This window comes from Aulonocara sp. 'chitande type north' Nkhata Bay, linkage group LG3 (assembly GCF_057382095.1).
Source record: "Aulonocara sp. 'chitande type north' Nkhata Bay isolate Kocher_YH1m ecotype deep benthic linkage group LG3, A_spYH_male_GT1.1, whole genome shotgun sequence".
Taxonomy (NCBI): Eukaryota; Metazoa; Chordata; class Actinopteri; order Cichliformes; family Cichlidae; genus Aulonocara; species Aulonocara sp. 'chitande type north' Nkhata Bay.
The window spans coordinates 36,624,847-36,640,664 of NC_141346.1; the positions used below are offsets into that span (position 1 = coordinate 36,624,847).

At 38.0% G+C, this 15,818-nt stretch overlaps 1 protein-coding gene and 1 long non-coding RNA gene across 2 annotated transcripts in view; both read right to left on the reverse strand.

Moving 5' to 3' along the window:
- LOC147335421 (Fc receptor-like protein 5) overlaps positions 1-15,818 on the reverse strand; it is a 60,786-nt gene that overhangs the window by 7,253 nt on the left and 37,715 nt on the right. The gene's annotated exons all lie outside the window — the stretch shown is intronic.
- Positions 6,955-8,786, reverse strand: LOC147335422 (uncharacterized). The gene is made up of 2 exons (XR_015126750.1): positions 8,615-8,786; positions 6,955-8,365 (listed from the first exon to the last, which is right to left on the reverse strand). It is a non-coding gene; the product is annotated as an uncharacterized LOC147335422 (long non-coding RNA).

Consider the following 15,818-nt stretch of genomic DNA (forward strand, 5'->3'; position numbering starts at 1 on the left):
TTCTTAGATAAACTAAAGCAGCTCCACTCTGATCTGAGTCAGTGCACTAAAATCTAATCCAGTCTACAAACAACCATGTTGGTAACAATCATGAGTCCTCTGATCACATGACCTGAAATGGTCAAATGACTGATGCTCTGTTCTTCTTACTAAAACATGTTTATGGATCAGTATGAATCAAACAATAGGAGTCAGTGATGTACTCACAGAATAGGCCCAGCTCACAGAGCCAAGTGGCTCCCATCCTCACATCCAGCAGTGACACGTCTGAAAACTTCTACAACTTTCTGTAAAGAGAGAGAGTGAAGCAGCAGCACAGCAGATACCAAAGAGCTGTGAAGGAAACAAAGAGGTTTTAAACTTCTCTCTGCTTCCTTCCTTTTACACAGAAATAGCAGCTTAACAAGGTGTGATCATGATTGTCAGATTTTTATGAAAAGGCCTTTAACACACAGACTAAACTGACCAATAACAGACAGACATTAAGTTTCATTACACATATGTGAGCTGACTGAGGGTTAAAGAGGAAATAAGGAAAACAAAAGTCCAAGACTTGTTTTAAGTGTGAAAAACAATTATTTTATTTTAAATGGATCCAGTCTAAAGTTTCAGAGCCTCAGAAATCAACAGCAGCACTGAGACTGGACTCAATGATAAAATAGTTAACGGGAATAAAAATGTTTAATTTACTGCTCTGTGTGCTACATCATCAGATTAATGAGTCTCTACAGCATTCATATCTTGTCCTTTTTTACAACAGTGTTACATTTTAATGTTATAAGTTTGATATTATTTAAAGATTTTTAGTCACTATTTAATAATATCTCTGCAGCAGGTGGCACTATGTGTCCCTCCAAACTATCAAAGCTCAGCTGATTCACAGAAGCAGGATTCAGCTTCGAGAGCAGAGTCCTGCAAATGTGTCGACACAATAGACTTTTCATTGGGACAAAGAGGGGGAGGGACTTTCACCCACCCAACACATGCTTTCATGCATCCTCTAAGGTCCTGACTGCACGCTGTTTGAAGTTGATGATGTCAGCGTCTGCTGAATGTTCATTGGTTGGCAAGTGTAGCGAAATACAGCAGGAAAGGAAGAAGCACAAAAAACACTTCAAAGGTCAACAATGCACACATGCGAGAGCGTAAATCTGGCGTGCGATGGCTCCTTTATGCATCAAATTGTGCCTCAGGAAGCCAAGACAACACTATGGATATCAACATTGATGCAAATGCATTCTGTTTTAGTAATGATTAACAACACAGTGTAGATATCTAACCCTACTCTAGACTCTAGTCTCTATGATAATAACACTACTCTGATATTTTCTGTCTCTGACATTTCACTGCAGATGTTTGAATTTCTAAAATCTGATTGTCTTTTCTTAGCATTAAAAAGTAAAAATAAAAGTCTAATTATTTATTGAGCATCAAAAAGGAGAGAAAAATAACCATGTCTCAGCATCAGCATTAACGTAGAAGAGAGTAATGGAGTAAAGATAAAACATCATTAGGATCAAACTGACGGAAAATCAAACAAAACAAACTAAATTAGGACATTAGTTTTAAGAGTTTAAGAGTATTTTTCTTTCTCTGTGCATAAAAAGTACGTTTGAGACATGAGAAAACATTTTTAAACTTATAGTTATTAAAGTTTAATTTAAAATTTATTAATATGTGACCTTAAAGACAACAACAATGAGTCAAGTGCAACAAGCAGCGATGTATCCAACATGATACTCCAGACTAAACTGAACCAAGGAACCAGCCAACATTTGTCTGTAACTTTCATAAACATCACAAATATGCTTTGTTCAAACTCTCACATAAACACTTCAAACCAGTGATACACTCTAATTCTCACACATGAAAAACACTTTCATTAATCAGTGCCATTCAAACAATGTCACAAATGTACTTACACAATAACCCCGTCATGCAGAGCAAAGAGTGCCCCATCCTCACATCCAGCCCTGCTGCACTCTGATCCTCAGCTGATCTCAAACACTTTGACTTTACATCAATAATAAAAAGAGAAGCTGCATTTAATACAGATAAGACCAGAGTGTTTCTTCTGACTGTGGCCTCTCTGTGCTTCCTTTCCTTTTATACAAACCTCAAACAGCTCCTGTAGCTTTGACCACAGCAGTTGTGTGACGTGTTCACATTTCCTGTCCACTGCAAACATGCAGGCTTGCTTCTTGTGTTTGCTTCTTACCTTCTGTTGTTTCAGGTCAGGTGACATATTTTACCAGCTCATAATTATGTTTTATTCTCAGAGACGTTTATGTGATTTGTGCAGTGTGTTGTCATGACATATGCAGCGAGGTGTTGGACCTCTACACTTCATAAACGCACTAAATAACACAGAAGATCTCTGTGTCCCTCGCACTGCATCCAGTTATGTAATTTTTTCTTCATCTCCCGTTTCTGCTTCCATGTCTGTTTCTTCCCTGGTCTGAGTCTCAGGTCTGTGTTTCTTAGTCTGCATGTTTCCTGTTTTCTTTTGACAGTATCACGTTCTGTGTTTAGTTTTGCTTCCAGCTGTGTTTCCACTTCCCTCGTCACCCTTGTGTGATGTGAGTTTTCATTCGTTCATTGGCAGGTCATCTTTTCACCATGGGCCATGTTTCTGTTCATCACGAGTCATGTCTCAGGTATTCATGTCATTCATGTTGGTGACGTTTAAGTTTCATGTTCACTGTGTCTAGTGTTAATTCTGTCCAGTTTAGTTTGCTGTTAACATCGTCCTAGTTTCCTTGCGTTCTTCATTTATATTGTTGGTCCAACCTAAAGTAAACGTCTCAGTTTTTGTTCATTCCTGTCTCGAATATCTGCTCTTACTCTTACACCACGCACCGGCCACCTGACAAAAAACTTTACACTGTTGTGTATTTTTAACTCCTTGAATGAGCCATGATTATGTTTGAACACTGATTAGTCACAACAACAAGCATCATACTACACTACTATCATACCTGCATTGCTCTAACTTGCCAAGAACCAACACAAATCCTGTGTTTCCTGTCTTTTTCTGCAACTCGGGAGTGATGCCACGCCCGATTTCCAACATCCAAGTTTGGAGGTATCTGGAATGCAGCACAATGACCCACTTTTCACACCTTGTCTCATGTCATGACACACATTATTAATTATGTGTGTCATGACATGAGATTCATGACCCTCATAAGGGACAACTCCCACTATGGTTGTCTGTCTGGGTTCTCTCCAGGTACTCTGGCTTCCTCCCACAGTCCAAAGTCATATATTATTATGTTAACTGGTGATTCAGGTTGTTGCCTGCAGGTGTGAATGTGAACATGAATGGTTGTCTGTCTCTCTATAACCTGTCTAGGTTATCTTTCACACTATGACAGCTACTATAGGCTCCACCCACAGTGAGTCCAAAAGGACAAAACAGTGAATACGTTGTGATTGGCTAGTCCCTCCACACGAGCATGTAGTGTGTCTCAGTTTGTCACTCAGGCTGTTGTATTAATCATAGTAAAAGCATGAAAACTCAGCCACCATCCTTCATTCTGTCAAACACTTTCTTACAAAGGTTATGATTAAGGTTTGTTGCAGTATCATCTACACACACTCACCAACATGTTCATATCCAAGTGTTTTAGATTCTTTAACAGCAGGTGTGTTTTTTTCATCCCACCACTTTTCTTTTAGAAAGATAAAATACATTAAAATGTAACTTCCTGTTTTTAGCTTATTTTCAGGTTATATGTAAAAGTTAAGTGCAGAAGTTTCAGTACTTATCAATATTTTAATATTGTAATGCTTCAAGATATGAAAACTAAAAATATCTAAAAACTTGGGGACTCTGTGATGCTGCAGAGTCCAGCAGACAGTTTGGAGTCAAACACTGACGTCATCATCACAGGTGTAGGAACCATTTCTGTAACAGCAGCCAAACAGACACATTAGTATCAGTAGGTTTAGATGATTTACTGGCTCCTCTGCTGGTTACAAAGCAGTGATTATACTTTGGAGTTTTGTGTTATACTGTGAGGAACTGGCCTGTTTGGAAGTTGCAGTAAGAAGAAAAACATGTCTGTATATGATGTTGTGGACAGAGAGAGTGATGGATGATTTTATTTATTTCAGAGATAAATGAACATTTACAGCACGTCCATGCAGAGACTCTTAAAGACATGAGCGTGAGAAACAAGCTTTTCACCATTTCTCTTGATGCCCACATGCTTTATTTATCCTTTAGTCCAGCATGTGTCATCACCACAATAAAGCTACTTTTAACCTGCTTTCACACATTGTCATATCTGCACATTTCCACTCTGCTGTGTTGACTTTAAAGAAACAAACCACAGGCTGCATTTCCTCTTATAAGAGTATCTGACTTTCAGCAGATAAAAATAAACCTGTTGGAGAAAAGACTTAACCAACAACTATCTCTTACACACGTAGGCATCACAGTCTGTTCAGAGGAACAAAGATGTTATTCTGTATTGTCTTATATATGGTTTAATCTTGTATTTTTACTGCTCATTGCTTCTTAAATAAAACAGATCACTGTATATATTTCAAGGTTTGGTAAAAAGTTTTGCATTTATCAAAAAAAATCTACATTTTTCTCCACCTGGAGGCAAAAACAAAGACAATGTATGGTGTCCAAACCACCAAGTTAACCAGCAGATTAGGAGGAGGAAGCAGAGGGGCGGGGATCAGGAAGGTCAGGTGGTTATCAGCAGAATATGAAAGAGCAAAAGAATTAAGTGTGGTGTTTATTTTTCCATTAAAAAAAGATTTGTCCACAAGAAAAAGTCTCCACACAACATAAGATAATATCACACATGTTGTGTCACAATATTAGAAATTATGAATCACTTTCAGCCAATTATCAAGAAACGTTTCACCCTTCACAACAACAGAACCAGAATAATAATATAAATCTACAAACAACAAATCTCTGAGTTCATGTTGTTTCTGACTCAGTCGATGTCACAGCTGCTCATTGATCCTGTTCTGTTGCTTCAGGTTTTCCATGTTTGCATGTTGTCAGCTGATCTCAGAACAGCAAACATGACACTGAATATTAATGGTGTGTGAGTGTGTGGTTTAGGGCCTCCACCCTGTGATAATAACTAGGTGTTGAGGTGAGGACTCACTGAAATCAATTTATTTCACATACAGTTAGCAAAATGCAAAATTTCTGCACATAGTGTTATATATATCCACACAACACATGACAGGCACTGTGGGTTCAAGAGCACTGAGCATATTCAGCAAATAACCACAGATGCATGATGGGATATGATTTAATTTTGTGTAAACTTCTGAACAAGAAACGAGCTGATATGTTTGAGGTGGACAGCTGACTGTAGTTTGTAGCTGCTGAGCTCAGTTCAAAATAGTTAATGGGAAGGAAACACAGAGGCTCCAGTAATGATCAACCCACTGCCTCCTACTGGCCATTCTTGTTATTACACCATTTTAAGAAAAAGTTGCCATATTAATGTTCATTTGTGAGCCCTGAATTTCTCACAGACACACTCGCCTTCATTTTATGCTCATGGCCACCTTTTAATGTCACAGAGGGGTCGATGCTTTCTCTTGATCAATCAAACTGCTGTGAAGAGGTACAAACAAACTGCACAGTGATGTTGGTGCTCACACAGTCCAATCATAATCATTCTGTAAGGATTCACTGATACTCAAAATGTGACACTCTGTCCTCCTTCACTTAATAGACTCTTAATAGACTCTTAATAGACTCTGGACTTCCAGACCAGCAGGTTTAGGGAAGTCGTTTATGGGGTCACATCTTGACACCCCCCCACCACCACACACATACTTACACAACGCACAGACAAGGTGCTCTTTGTTTGTATGCATACGTCATATGTTAATGAACCTATGCATACTCATGTAACCTCAATACAGAGCAGTATTACGGGGGGAGCGGACGAGAGCGACTGGGGTCAAGCAAAGTAACGGCGTTTGTCCAGTTCTCCCCCGTGCACGAGAAACTTAAAGAACTTTGCCTGCTTGGTGTTCAATGCTTTTCGCTGTGTGGTTGAATTGTCTTGACCATTCCAGCGAATAGGTTTATGCTACAAACCTATCAACCTGAAACTCTTTTTATGCCTTCAACTAAGGAAATACTTTATATTTATATTTGACCATTACAGCATGTAGTTGTCAAGTTATTTACTGAACAAAACATTTTTCTCTTCTCTCCACTTTTCTGGGGCTCAGATACAAATCATGAGTCATTTTCAGATGATTAATAAACAACATATTGCAGTTAGAAATGACATTTTAATACACATGTAAGCATCACAGTTTACTTAGAGGAACAAAGAAGTGTTGTGTGATATTATTTCGTAGAAAATGTTGCATTTTTAAAAGCACCACAATTATTTGATGCACATTAAACTGTAAGCATCATAAAAGACACAAACATCACCTACAGAAAACTCTCTGGTGTGCATCTGCTCTAATAAAACACTCTTCAGCTGAGTTTGTTGCTGCTGATGTGACCAAACAGTGTGAACAGTGACACATGATGGAAGTGCTGCGATGAAATGTAAGAGGACCACATGAAGACTGCAAAAGTAGCACAAGTCACAGAAAAACATGAAACACATTTATCCATTTCTGTAACAATGTCTCCAGTTTAGGGTCACAGAGGGACAGTGGACACTGGGAGGAAGCTGGAGTTCATGGAGGAAACACACACACATGCAAACTCCACACAGAATCACCTCCACCTGTGATTCAATTAAGTTAGTAAAAAGGCTGCTGAGCATAACGTCAGAGCAGTTGTTACTTCTCATTATGTTGATAACTTTAGTTCATGTTGGAGGGTTTGAAGCTGTTTGAAATGACAATGAGTGTCTTTAAATAAAAGCTCTCTTTCAGTGGATTCACAACACTGAACAGCTGTAACATGTACTCTCAGTCTGACACACAACAACACACTTTATTTAAATCACATTTTTATTAGCAAAGTTACAAAGTGCTTCTCAGAAAGACTTTATAATATATATTACAAATAAAAGAAACAGTTAAAAAAAAGCAGACCTACAGAACATTAAAGTCCATTAAAATTATTTTCTAATGGGAGAGAAACAAGCAAAACACACTGAGTGATTCTTTCTGAAGACAATATAAAATCAGGCTATCAGGATCATTGCTTTGAATTCAAAATCTTCTCTTTTTCACTCAAAGTGGTTTCAAGTATTTAATGTATGTTTGCATATCTGTCAGTAACTCACTGCTCCTATTTCCCTTATCCCTAGCAAACTACAAAGAAATGAAGGGTGACTCAAGACTTTTGCACAGTATTGCATAGCTGAATACTGTCGAAAAACAAACAGGACATGACGTACACCTCTGATCTTCAGTGGTTACCATTGTGAGTATTTAACAAAGAAAGAAAAAAAAAACACTGACCACTTTTAAACCATTTGGAGGAAGACACGTGGTGAGCGATGTTGGTTTCATGGTTTCTGCCACTGAAAGATACTTAACTAACACTGGCATATTATTTTTTACCACATTATATGAGCTGTATCGTTATTTGGTCTTTATCAATATCAACATCAAATTTAGATCTATAGCACATTTATTTAAAAGAAATAAAGTTGACCAAAGTGCTTTACAAATAATTAAGAACAAGAGAAAACAATAGAAAAACAAATACAGATAAATGAGATGAGGTCTTTATGTATGTTAAACGGTTGCCTTTGGTAAAGAAGAGTTTTGTAGTTTGTGACATCAGAAAATGTTGTAATTGTTCCAATGTTGTTTCAGTGATGTAATTGTGATTGCTTATGTAACCCCTGGTCAGCTTCTCTTTCCAGCGCTGTGTGAATAAAACTCTCTGGACTCGAAGTGGGTAGAGCTCAGGCGTGATTTATTCCCCTGCAATAACATGGGACATGAATAACCATGGGTTTCAGCAACAGGATTCCGCCCAAACACAGCGAAAGCTTCATTGCTACTAACTATAGGCTTATGATCGTATAGTGGAACTCTTAGTTTTCCCAAATAAATAAAAACAAATATTGATTGAAAAATAAAATGGCAACAATACTTATCACGGAAAATAAAATAGAAACATTACTGCGTTGTGGTTTAGATAACAAAAGAAAAATTAATTCACTTAAATGCACATTCATGTAAATATAAATAAACCAAAGCCAAAATTCCCTTTTACGTACAATAGTAAATGGAACAATGCTGCCATCTACTGGGCAAACTTAATAAGCAATATGTCTTAAACAGAATTAGCCTGCAGCTCAACCATATACATGTTTCAAAGTACACATACCTGCAATAACATGGGACATGAATAACCATGGGTTTCAGCAACAGGATTCCGCCCAAACTATTGAGAGAAGTTTCAAAATTATTAGACACGACAGCCTCCTCTAGCTGTTAGCCGCTAGCTCCACGTGTCCATTTTTCTTACCGTCTAATCTATTAACTGCAAAACACGGTCATAAACCTGAAATCTACTCAAATACTACCGTATGGGCAGTTCATGCAGTTAGTGCACTGTCATATTAGCTTCAATGAGGATTTTCAAATATGTTTTAAACTCATGCTCTGTGAGAGCGGACGGAGAGGAACTTACCACAGCGAAAGCTTCATTGCTACTAACGATAGGCTTAGGGGGTAGCCCGTTTACCAGTAGCAGACTTCCGCTGCGGATTTTCAAAATAAAAGTTCCAAAATAAACCCATGGTTGCGATCCCAAGTTTAACAGGAATTTAACAACAACAAAACCATATCCATTCTTTTACATCGTTACACTTACACTTATCGTGATCTTTGATTTGAGACACCTTGATAAGAGACAATGCTTCTAAAAGTGTCTGAATGGAGACTCAGTGTAAGCACATGCTTCACCATGTAAGAGATATTCCTCTAAAGTCTATTAGGGTGCATGCAAAATGGTATAGAACAGATGAAATTGCTTCACCACTCTAGTTGTGGCACCTTCCTTTATTATGATAAACATATTTAAATATTCATTAGTGCACCAAATGCATCACTGGAAATTGTTTTCCAATCTGTATCTCGTGATAGATGTTAAACAAGAGTACTAAGCTGTTTTGTTTGTTGGACATTTAATAATGTAAATGTACGGTATATAAGTGGGTTTTTATTGTTGTCACAAATCCCTTTGAAATGAGTGCTAAAGACTTGGTGCTAAAGGAGAGAGCGATGGTCTTTTCACATCAACACCCAATATACACAATATTGTATTGCCAGCCACCTGTCATAATGAGAAATTGGTACTTTGTAGATTCATCACAACTAACTCTGCAAAACAAATTACTTAAGAAAATAAAAGATGCATAATGGTTATAGCACATCCAAAGGAGTCTTTGTTACAGTATTTTTATCTCTTTTCTTCTGTTTTGTTTTCAAAATTATACAGTCAAGCACTGATGAAACACTGTGAAGCTTAGAGCATGCCACAGCTGCGAATAAACATTTCTGCTGTGCTGGCAGCAGGCCACCCGAGACAGATTTGGTACAATGTAGACTTTCTTTAGATACAATAGAATGATTTGAACAGAGAAAATAAAGAAGCAGGATTATAATATGTACATGCACAAACAGTCCAAATCAAGAGTGATTCAAGCACTTGTCTCAATTTCTGTCTGTCCCTTGTATCGTTTTGTGTATGTTTATATCACACATGAGAGGCAGGTGGAAGCCATACATATGATTGCTAACAACAACCAGAACCATGTCTGCAGATGCACTGACAAGATCCAAACCAATCTTTTTAATGTGCAAAAATATGAATATTACTTTGAATGAAATAAATACATAAAATACCCTTGAGTGCATGAGACTGGACTCAACAGATCGGCCTCCTTGAACTACTGTAGAAAACGGTCAGATGATTGTTGTTCATCTGAAGTGACAGACTGCATTCACTGAACAGATGCTGCCCTGGGTTATTACAGGGGACTGTAACACTGTCCTTGCTTTACAGAGCATCTGAAGAATCCACAGCTCTGTATGAGATGTCTTTCTGTTTACATGTGTTAACAAAGCCTGCTAAACGCAAGTAAATCTTCAATAACCCGGGCTCTGTTCTGCACAATGAAAATCAGAACATCTAATCTTTAACTTAATGGATATACCTGGCCAGAAGGAGGGCTTAGTGCCTACCGGTTGAGGAAAATTACACTTGGAATCCAAGAAATAACTAAAAGATAAAAAAGATACCAAAGCAATCAGGCAGAGATTTGATCCGGCCTCATACCATATAGACATTTGGCGTGAATGAGGCTTAATTGCTTACCAAAGATGCGAAAATCGCTCTTAATCTGTGTCCCAGAAACTGTTCCCAAAAGGTCTTTATCTTTATAATCATTCCATGATCTGAACTTGACCACTAATGTAAGTCTGCCCCTTGCATATAAAACAACTGCATCTTTTGGAATACTTGCTAAATATATATTGGGCTGTTTTTTGTTTTGTTTTTAATGCAGAAAACAGGACATTTAAGGAAAATATTGTGAAGATTGGCGTGAAGATTTTTACTGTTTTCTTCAGCAGAGGCTTGAAGGAGCCATGAAGTGTTTTCTTCAGCATTTCCAAAATAACAGAAAGACTTTTCTTCTTTTCTCTCAATACAACATTGCACAACGAAATTTGTGACTCACTCAACCATGTGTCCTCCATCCCCAGCAATGACACTGTTTCAGCTTAAGTCTGCAGGCAGGCGAGAGTAACACATTCCCTCTGCCAGACTCAGATACGAAAAACACTACACACACTGCAGGCAGCAGCATTAATTATAAAATAATACATGAAGTGTTGTGCCTTTGCAAAGATGTAGAAACACCAATGTGCAACATTTCAACACAAGTATAAAAAAGGCATTATTATATAAACCATTATAATTTTTACTGTCACGTTATCGTCAGCAACATCACCTTCGTTAACTTTCCCAGCAGTTACCTTGTTTTGGAGTTGGAGTTCCACATTGTAAAAAGAAGTCTCTTATGAAGACCCCTCTCACTGACAACACTGAAAACAAAGAAAGGAAACTAGGTCAAGTACTTTCTAAATTGAGACAGTGTGTTTATGCAGACAAATGGTGGAAAGGTAATGTTGAGACACAATTTACACATCAGTCTTTTAAATATTTCAACTTGAGCCAAAAATGTGTCGCTTATCCTGGGGCCTGATCTTGCTTCAACACAGCAAAGAGACAAACGGGAAAAGGAGAGCGAGCGGATTGAACGGAAAAAAAGAAATCGGGGGGTCCACTGTGACTTCAGATGCACTCCTGATTAGTGTGTGTGTTGCTAGCTGCCTTCTGAAAATGTCTATACAGTTGCTGTTAGGCAATATAGCCTTGACGTTATATTACAATAATTTTTCAAGAAACTCTGCATTAGTGATATTTCTGACAATAAAGATAAAAAACTGTACATTTTACCAGTGATTGCAGCTGGCAGGCAGCAGTATTTATTAGTGCAACAAAAATGAAAGGGCATTTTTCATTCTTCTTTCCCAATGAGGTTGTGCCATTGATGATAGACTGCCTAATTCAAAATGTGAATCGACTGCCACAAGGTGCCAGAAGCTTCAGCATTGTAGTGCAAAAGTAGATACACAGCAAAGTCAAATGTAAGCACAAAAGTAGCCTAGGCTGTATTTTCCCTGGAATCTTAAGTGAAATTATAAAATACCTGCTTATGTCTCTGTTTAAGAAACACTAAAAATTAGGTTCACGTTGCAACTCGTTATGAGCTGCACAATATTTTCATATAATAAAACACATTTTTCTGCCTGCCGAGTTTGACTTTTTTAACCAGTTGCTTGATGCTCTTCTTTCCCTGTGGGAAAGAAGAGCATCAAGAGTAGTAATTTCCATCCACCGTTTGCTCTTCACATGTCATGCAACTAGCAAGCGCTCCAGTGATGCTTCACTGAGTCATTTGTTTAATTTTGGATCACACATCACCAGCTGCTAGCATTTCTTCTTTGTGTATCTCCACTGCACAATGGTGTGAATTTGCCTCGCGTGGTTTCCACCTCTAGTGGCAACAGTTTCCTTGCATATTTTGCAAAGCACTGCGCTTTGTTACAGGTCCCTTTTTAGCTGTGGTCACGGGGGTGCTGACTGCTTTGGCTCTCAGACATGTCTTGGGTTGTCTAGCTGTTGTGCATCCGATAGAGTAAGCATTAGTGCTGTGCAACACTGCATATTTTGCTCGATTTCACTGATTCCAATACTTTCAACCTATAATAGAAGTTCATGTAGGGGCAAGCAGTTTCTCATGATCTGTACATTCGGAACACCTTTTAATGACCAGCAACTCACCGTGATTTTTACATCCACAATACTAAGTTTCTTCCTTTTATTTCTCAGGTTTTCTTATGTTCTTAAATTCTGTCATCTTGTCTTAAGTTTTTATCTCATTTGATTATTTTATATGTAAAGCAGCCCAACCTTACAACAGTTTATTATATCTCATATGTATCTTGATGTGTTGCTCAACACAAGTTTCAAAACAGTATTTTGTTTCCCTTTTTTCTCATGTGCTCTTAATAAAAAGCAAGAGAAAGTCCACCTCTGAAAACTGGGAAAACTTTTCAAACCAGCAAAATAAGTCCCAACAGTCCCAACATTTTTAAATACATTGGTAATTACAAATGCTGTTTACTTAGGGTTATGCATTAAAAATATGTATTTAAAAAGTAATGGGTTGTCATTAGGCAATTAGGTTTATCCATTAAACACTACTTGATTAATCCCAAAAAGTTTATTCTGTTCATCTGGATTTAGTGTTTTCAGTGGGAGAAACGTTTGGAAATAAGAGAATCAGCTTTTGGGGATTTCCTTACCAGGATGACTGAGCACTCATCACGAAACTACTTGATTAACTTTTACAAAAAATATTACGTCTGTCACATATTTTAAATGTTTTTTGTGTTTGTTGCCATGGTGACACCGCAAAAAATACCGGCTCCTGACATACAGTCAGTGTTGGGACTAATGCGTTATTAAGTAACGCGTTACAGTAACTACGTTATTATTGTGGTAACGAGCACGGTAACTAGTTATTATGCCAAAACCAGGAACGCGTTACTCGTTACTGGGATTTAGAAAGGCTCACTAATGTTACTGAATCCACAGATTCAGTAACATTAGCAAGAGGTGGAGGCCAGCAGGTGGATGTAATTTTTTTATTTGTCCACCGGGTGGCGCCCTTGCTTCACATTTGACCTCTGCTGGAAAACAGCGGGCTGCTTGGACAGACCTGCCGGAAATGACGCCTCTTTTCCGGCGTGCAGCAGCGGCTTCGCCCGCTGATCGGGCGGACCATTTTTCGGTCCCTAGGACCATGAGAGGGTGCATTTTTTTTTTAGTCAACAGGAAATGACGTATTTGTTGTCACGTGGTACCGGAAGTGTGCGCTGGAAAAAGGAGTCCGACGCAACATGCCCCGATCATCGTCGCGAGTTAACCCGGGAGAATGCACTCATTTCGGCCTCGACGAGCAGCATTTGCCGCCTGGAGACCATTTTCTGGTTCTGGAAAAAAAAAAAAAAGGCGATCGAAATTACTCTTGGTGCCAATCTTTAGTCCATCTAAAGGCCTAATTATAATAACAATCAAATATTACTTCAAATGTTTTTTTGGGAAAATATTTAGTTTTTTAGTTTTTTTTTTTGTTTTTTTGTAATTTAAAGGGTTAAAACAACGAAAATATAATTAAAACTTTATATGAATATTTCAGGGAGAAGTAGTTTTAAAAGACTGACCAATTTAAAGTGAAAAAAAAAATTAATATTTAATATTTTTATTGCACTTTTTGGGCGTGGTCGATAGTGTGCATTTTATGAAATGCGCTCCTGGAAAAAAAATAAAAGGCGATCGAAATGACTCTTGGTGCCAATCTTTAGTCCATCTAAAGGCCTAATTATAATAACAATCAAATATTATTTCAAATGTTTTTTTTTGAAAATATTTAGTTTTTTTGTTTTTTGGGGCTAAAAAAACAGGGCATTCATGTAATAAAACTGGGATTTAAAGGGTTAAAACAACGAAAATATAATTAAAACTTTATGTGAATATTTCAGGCAGAAGTAGTCTTAAAAGACTGACTCATTTAAAGTGGTAAAAAATATTAGTATATAACATTTTTATTGCACTTTTTGGGGCGGGACCTTTTTTGGTCCCCAGGGTGATCAACTTAAGTTTTTTAAAGGATGACACAAGGGTTAAATAGGGCTTAAATACATACATGAGGTGATCAGGGGAAGTGGAGACACATGGGGGAACAGCTGACTGACATAAACCTAATGACAGGACCAGGAGAGGAAAGCTAAATACAATGAACAAAGAACACATGACACTGTCAGAATAAAACAGGAAACACTAAAACTAGACATGACAACACAAACTTAACAAACCTAATGCGTGATGAATAATACAAGAACCCAAAATGTAGAAAACAAGAGGAACAATAAACAATAACTGCCCAAACTAAAGACAGATAGGAAATGACACAAAAACTAATCACATAACAAAATGAGACAAATACAAACATGAACTCAGAGCGCTGGGTCAGAGACCCAGCCTGTGACACCTGGCTCTCATTCAACACGTCTCTCGCCTCCAAAACTGTCAATAAGTACAAATACCACATAATACATTTTAATGACTTTCTGGTCACATTAATAAAGAACATCAATGCTCTGTTCATGTTCCAAAAATGTACAAAAAAAAGGTTTGTTCACATTTAGCACGTGTGTGCGTGTGCTTCTGCACCACAGGGTAGAAAATATAAAAGCATATGTACCAGGCAAGCTCTTTTTGTCACGGTCCTGGGTCTCCTGACCCAGCGTTTTTAGTTCTTTGTGGTTTTTGTATTATTGTACTTATGTGTGTGATTTATTCTATGGCTTCTAGTTTCGATCCCTTGCCCTTCATGTTTCTCTGTGTCCCCTCTGTTCTGTGTAAGTCTGTGTCTGCATGTTTGAGTTCCCCTCTGTGTCCCCTCTGTTCTTAGAGTCCTCTGCCTTATGGTTTATGTCTCTGTGTTTCTTAGTTGCTGTCTCCACTGTGTCAAGTTCGCGTCTCTGTGTGATCCTTCCTGTTTTACTTTGAAGGTCCGTGTCTTATGTAAATGTGTCCTCCTTTGCTTGTCTCGTCAGTCCTGATTTCTCCCAGCTGTGCCCTCCTTCTGTGTCTCATTCCCCTCGTTACTTCCCAGTGTATTTAAACCCTGTGTTTCTCTGAGTCAGTGTCGCGTCGTCCCTCATGCTGTGTGTGATTCTCCCCTTGTCGTCTGGTATGTGTTACAATTAGCTCTTCCTAGTTTAGTTTTGTATTGCTTTGTATCTCTGTTATCGTTTGTCACCTGTCAGCAATAAAGCTGCATTTTGAGTTCTGGGCCCTGTGCTTCGTACGTCGCTTACTACATCCAAGATCAAATGAAACATCCAAGATCAAATCATCGCGCTAACCGTGAGCTCGCTAATCCGGTTCCCCGAACACACCTGCTGTTGACGATTAGTACAGCTGGATGAAGTAATGTGCGATCACTGGGTGCCGTAAAAGGGGATACGCATCAATAGCAGAAACAGTGATCGGCAACCCTCTGGTCGGCGAAAATGTCGAAGGGGCGTGCTCGGTATTTTCCGGCAGCAGAGCAAGAACTCATGAGTGAGAGATGTCAGGTGTGTGTGTGTGTATATATATATATATATATATATATATATATATATATATATATATATATATATATATATATATATATATATATATATATATATATATGTGTGTATATATATAT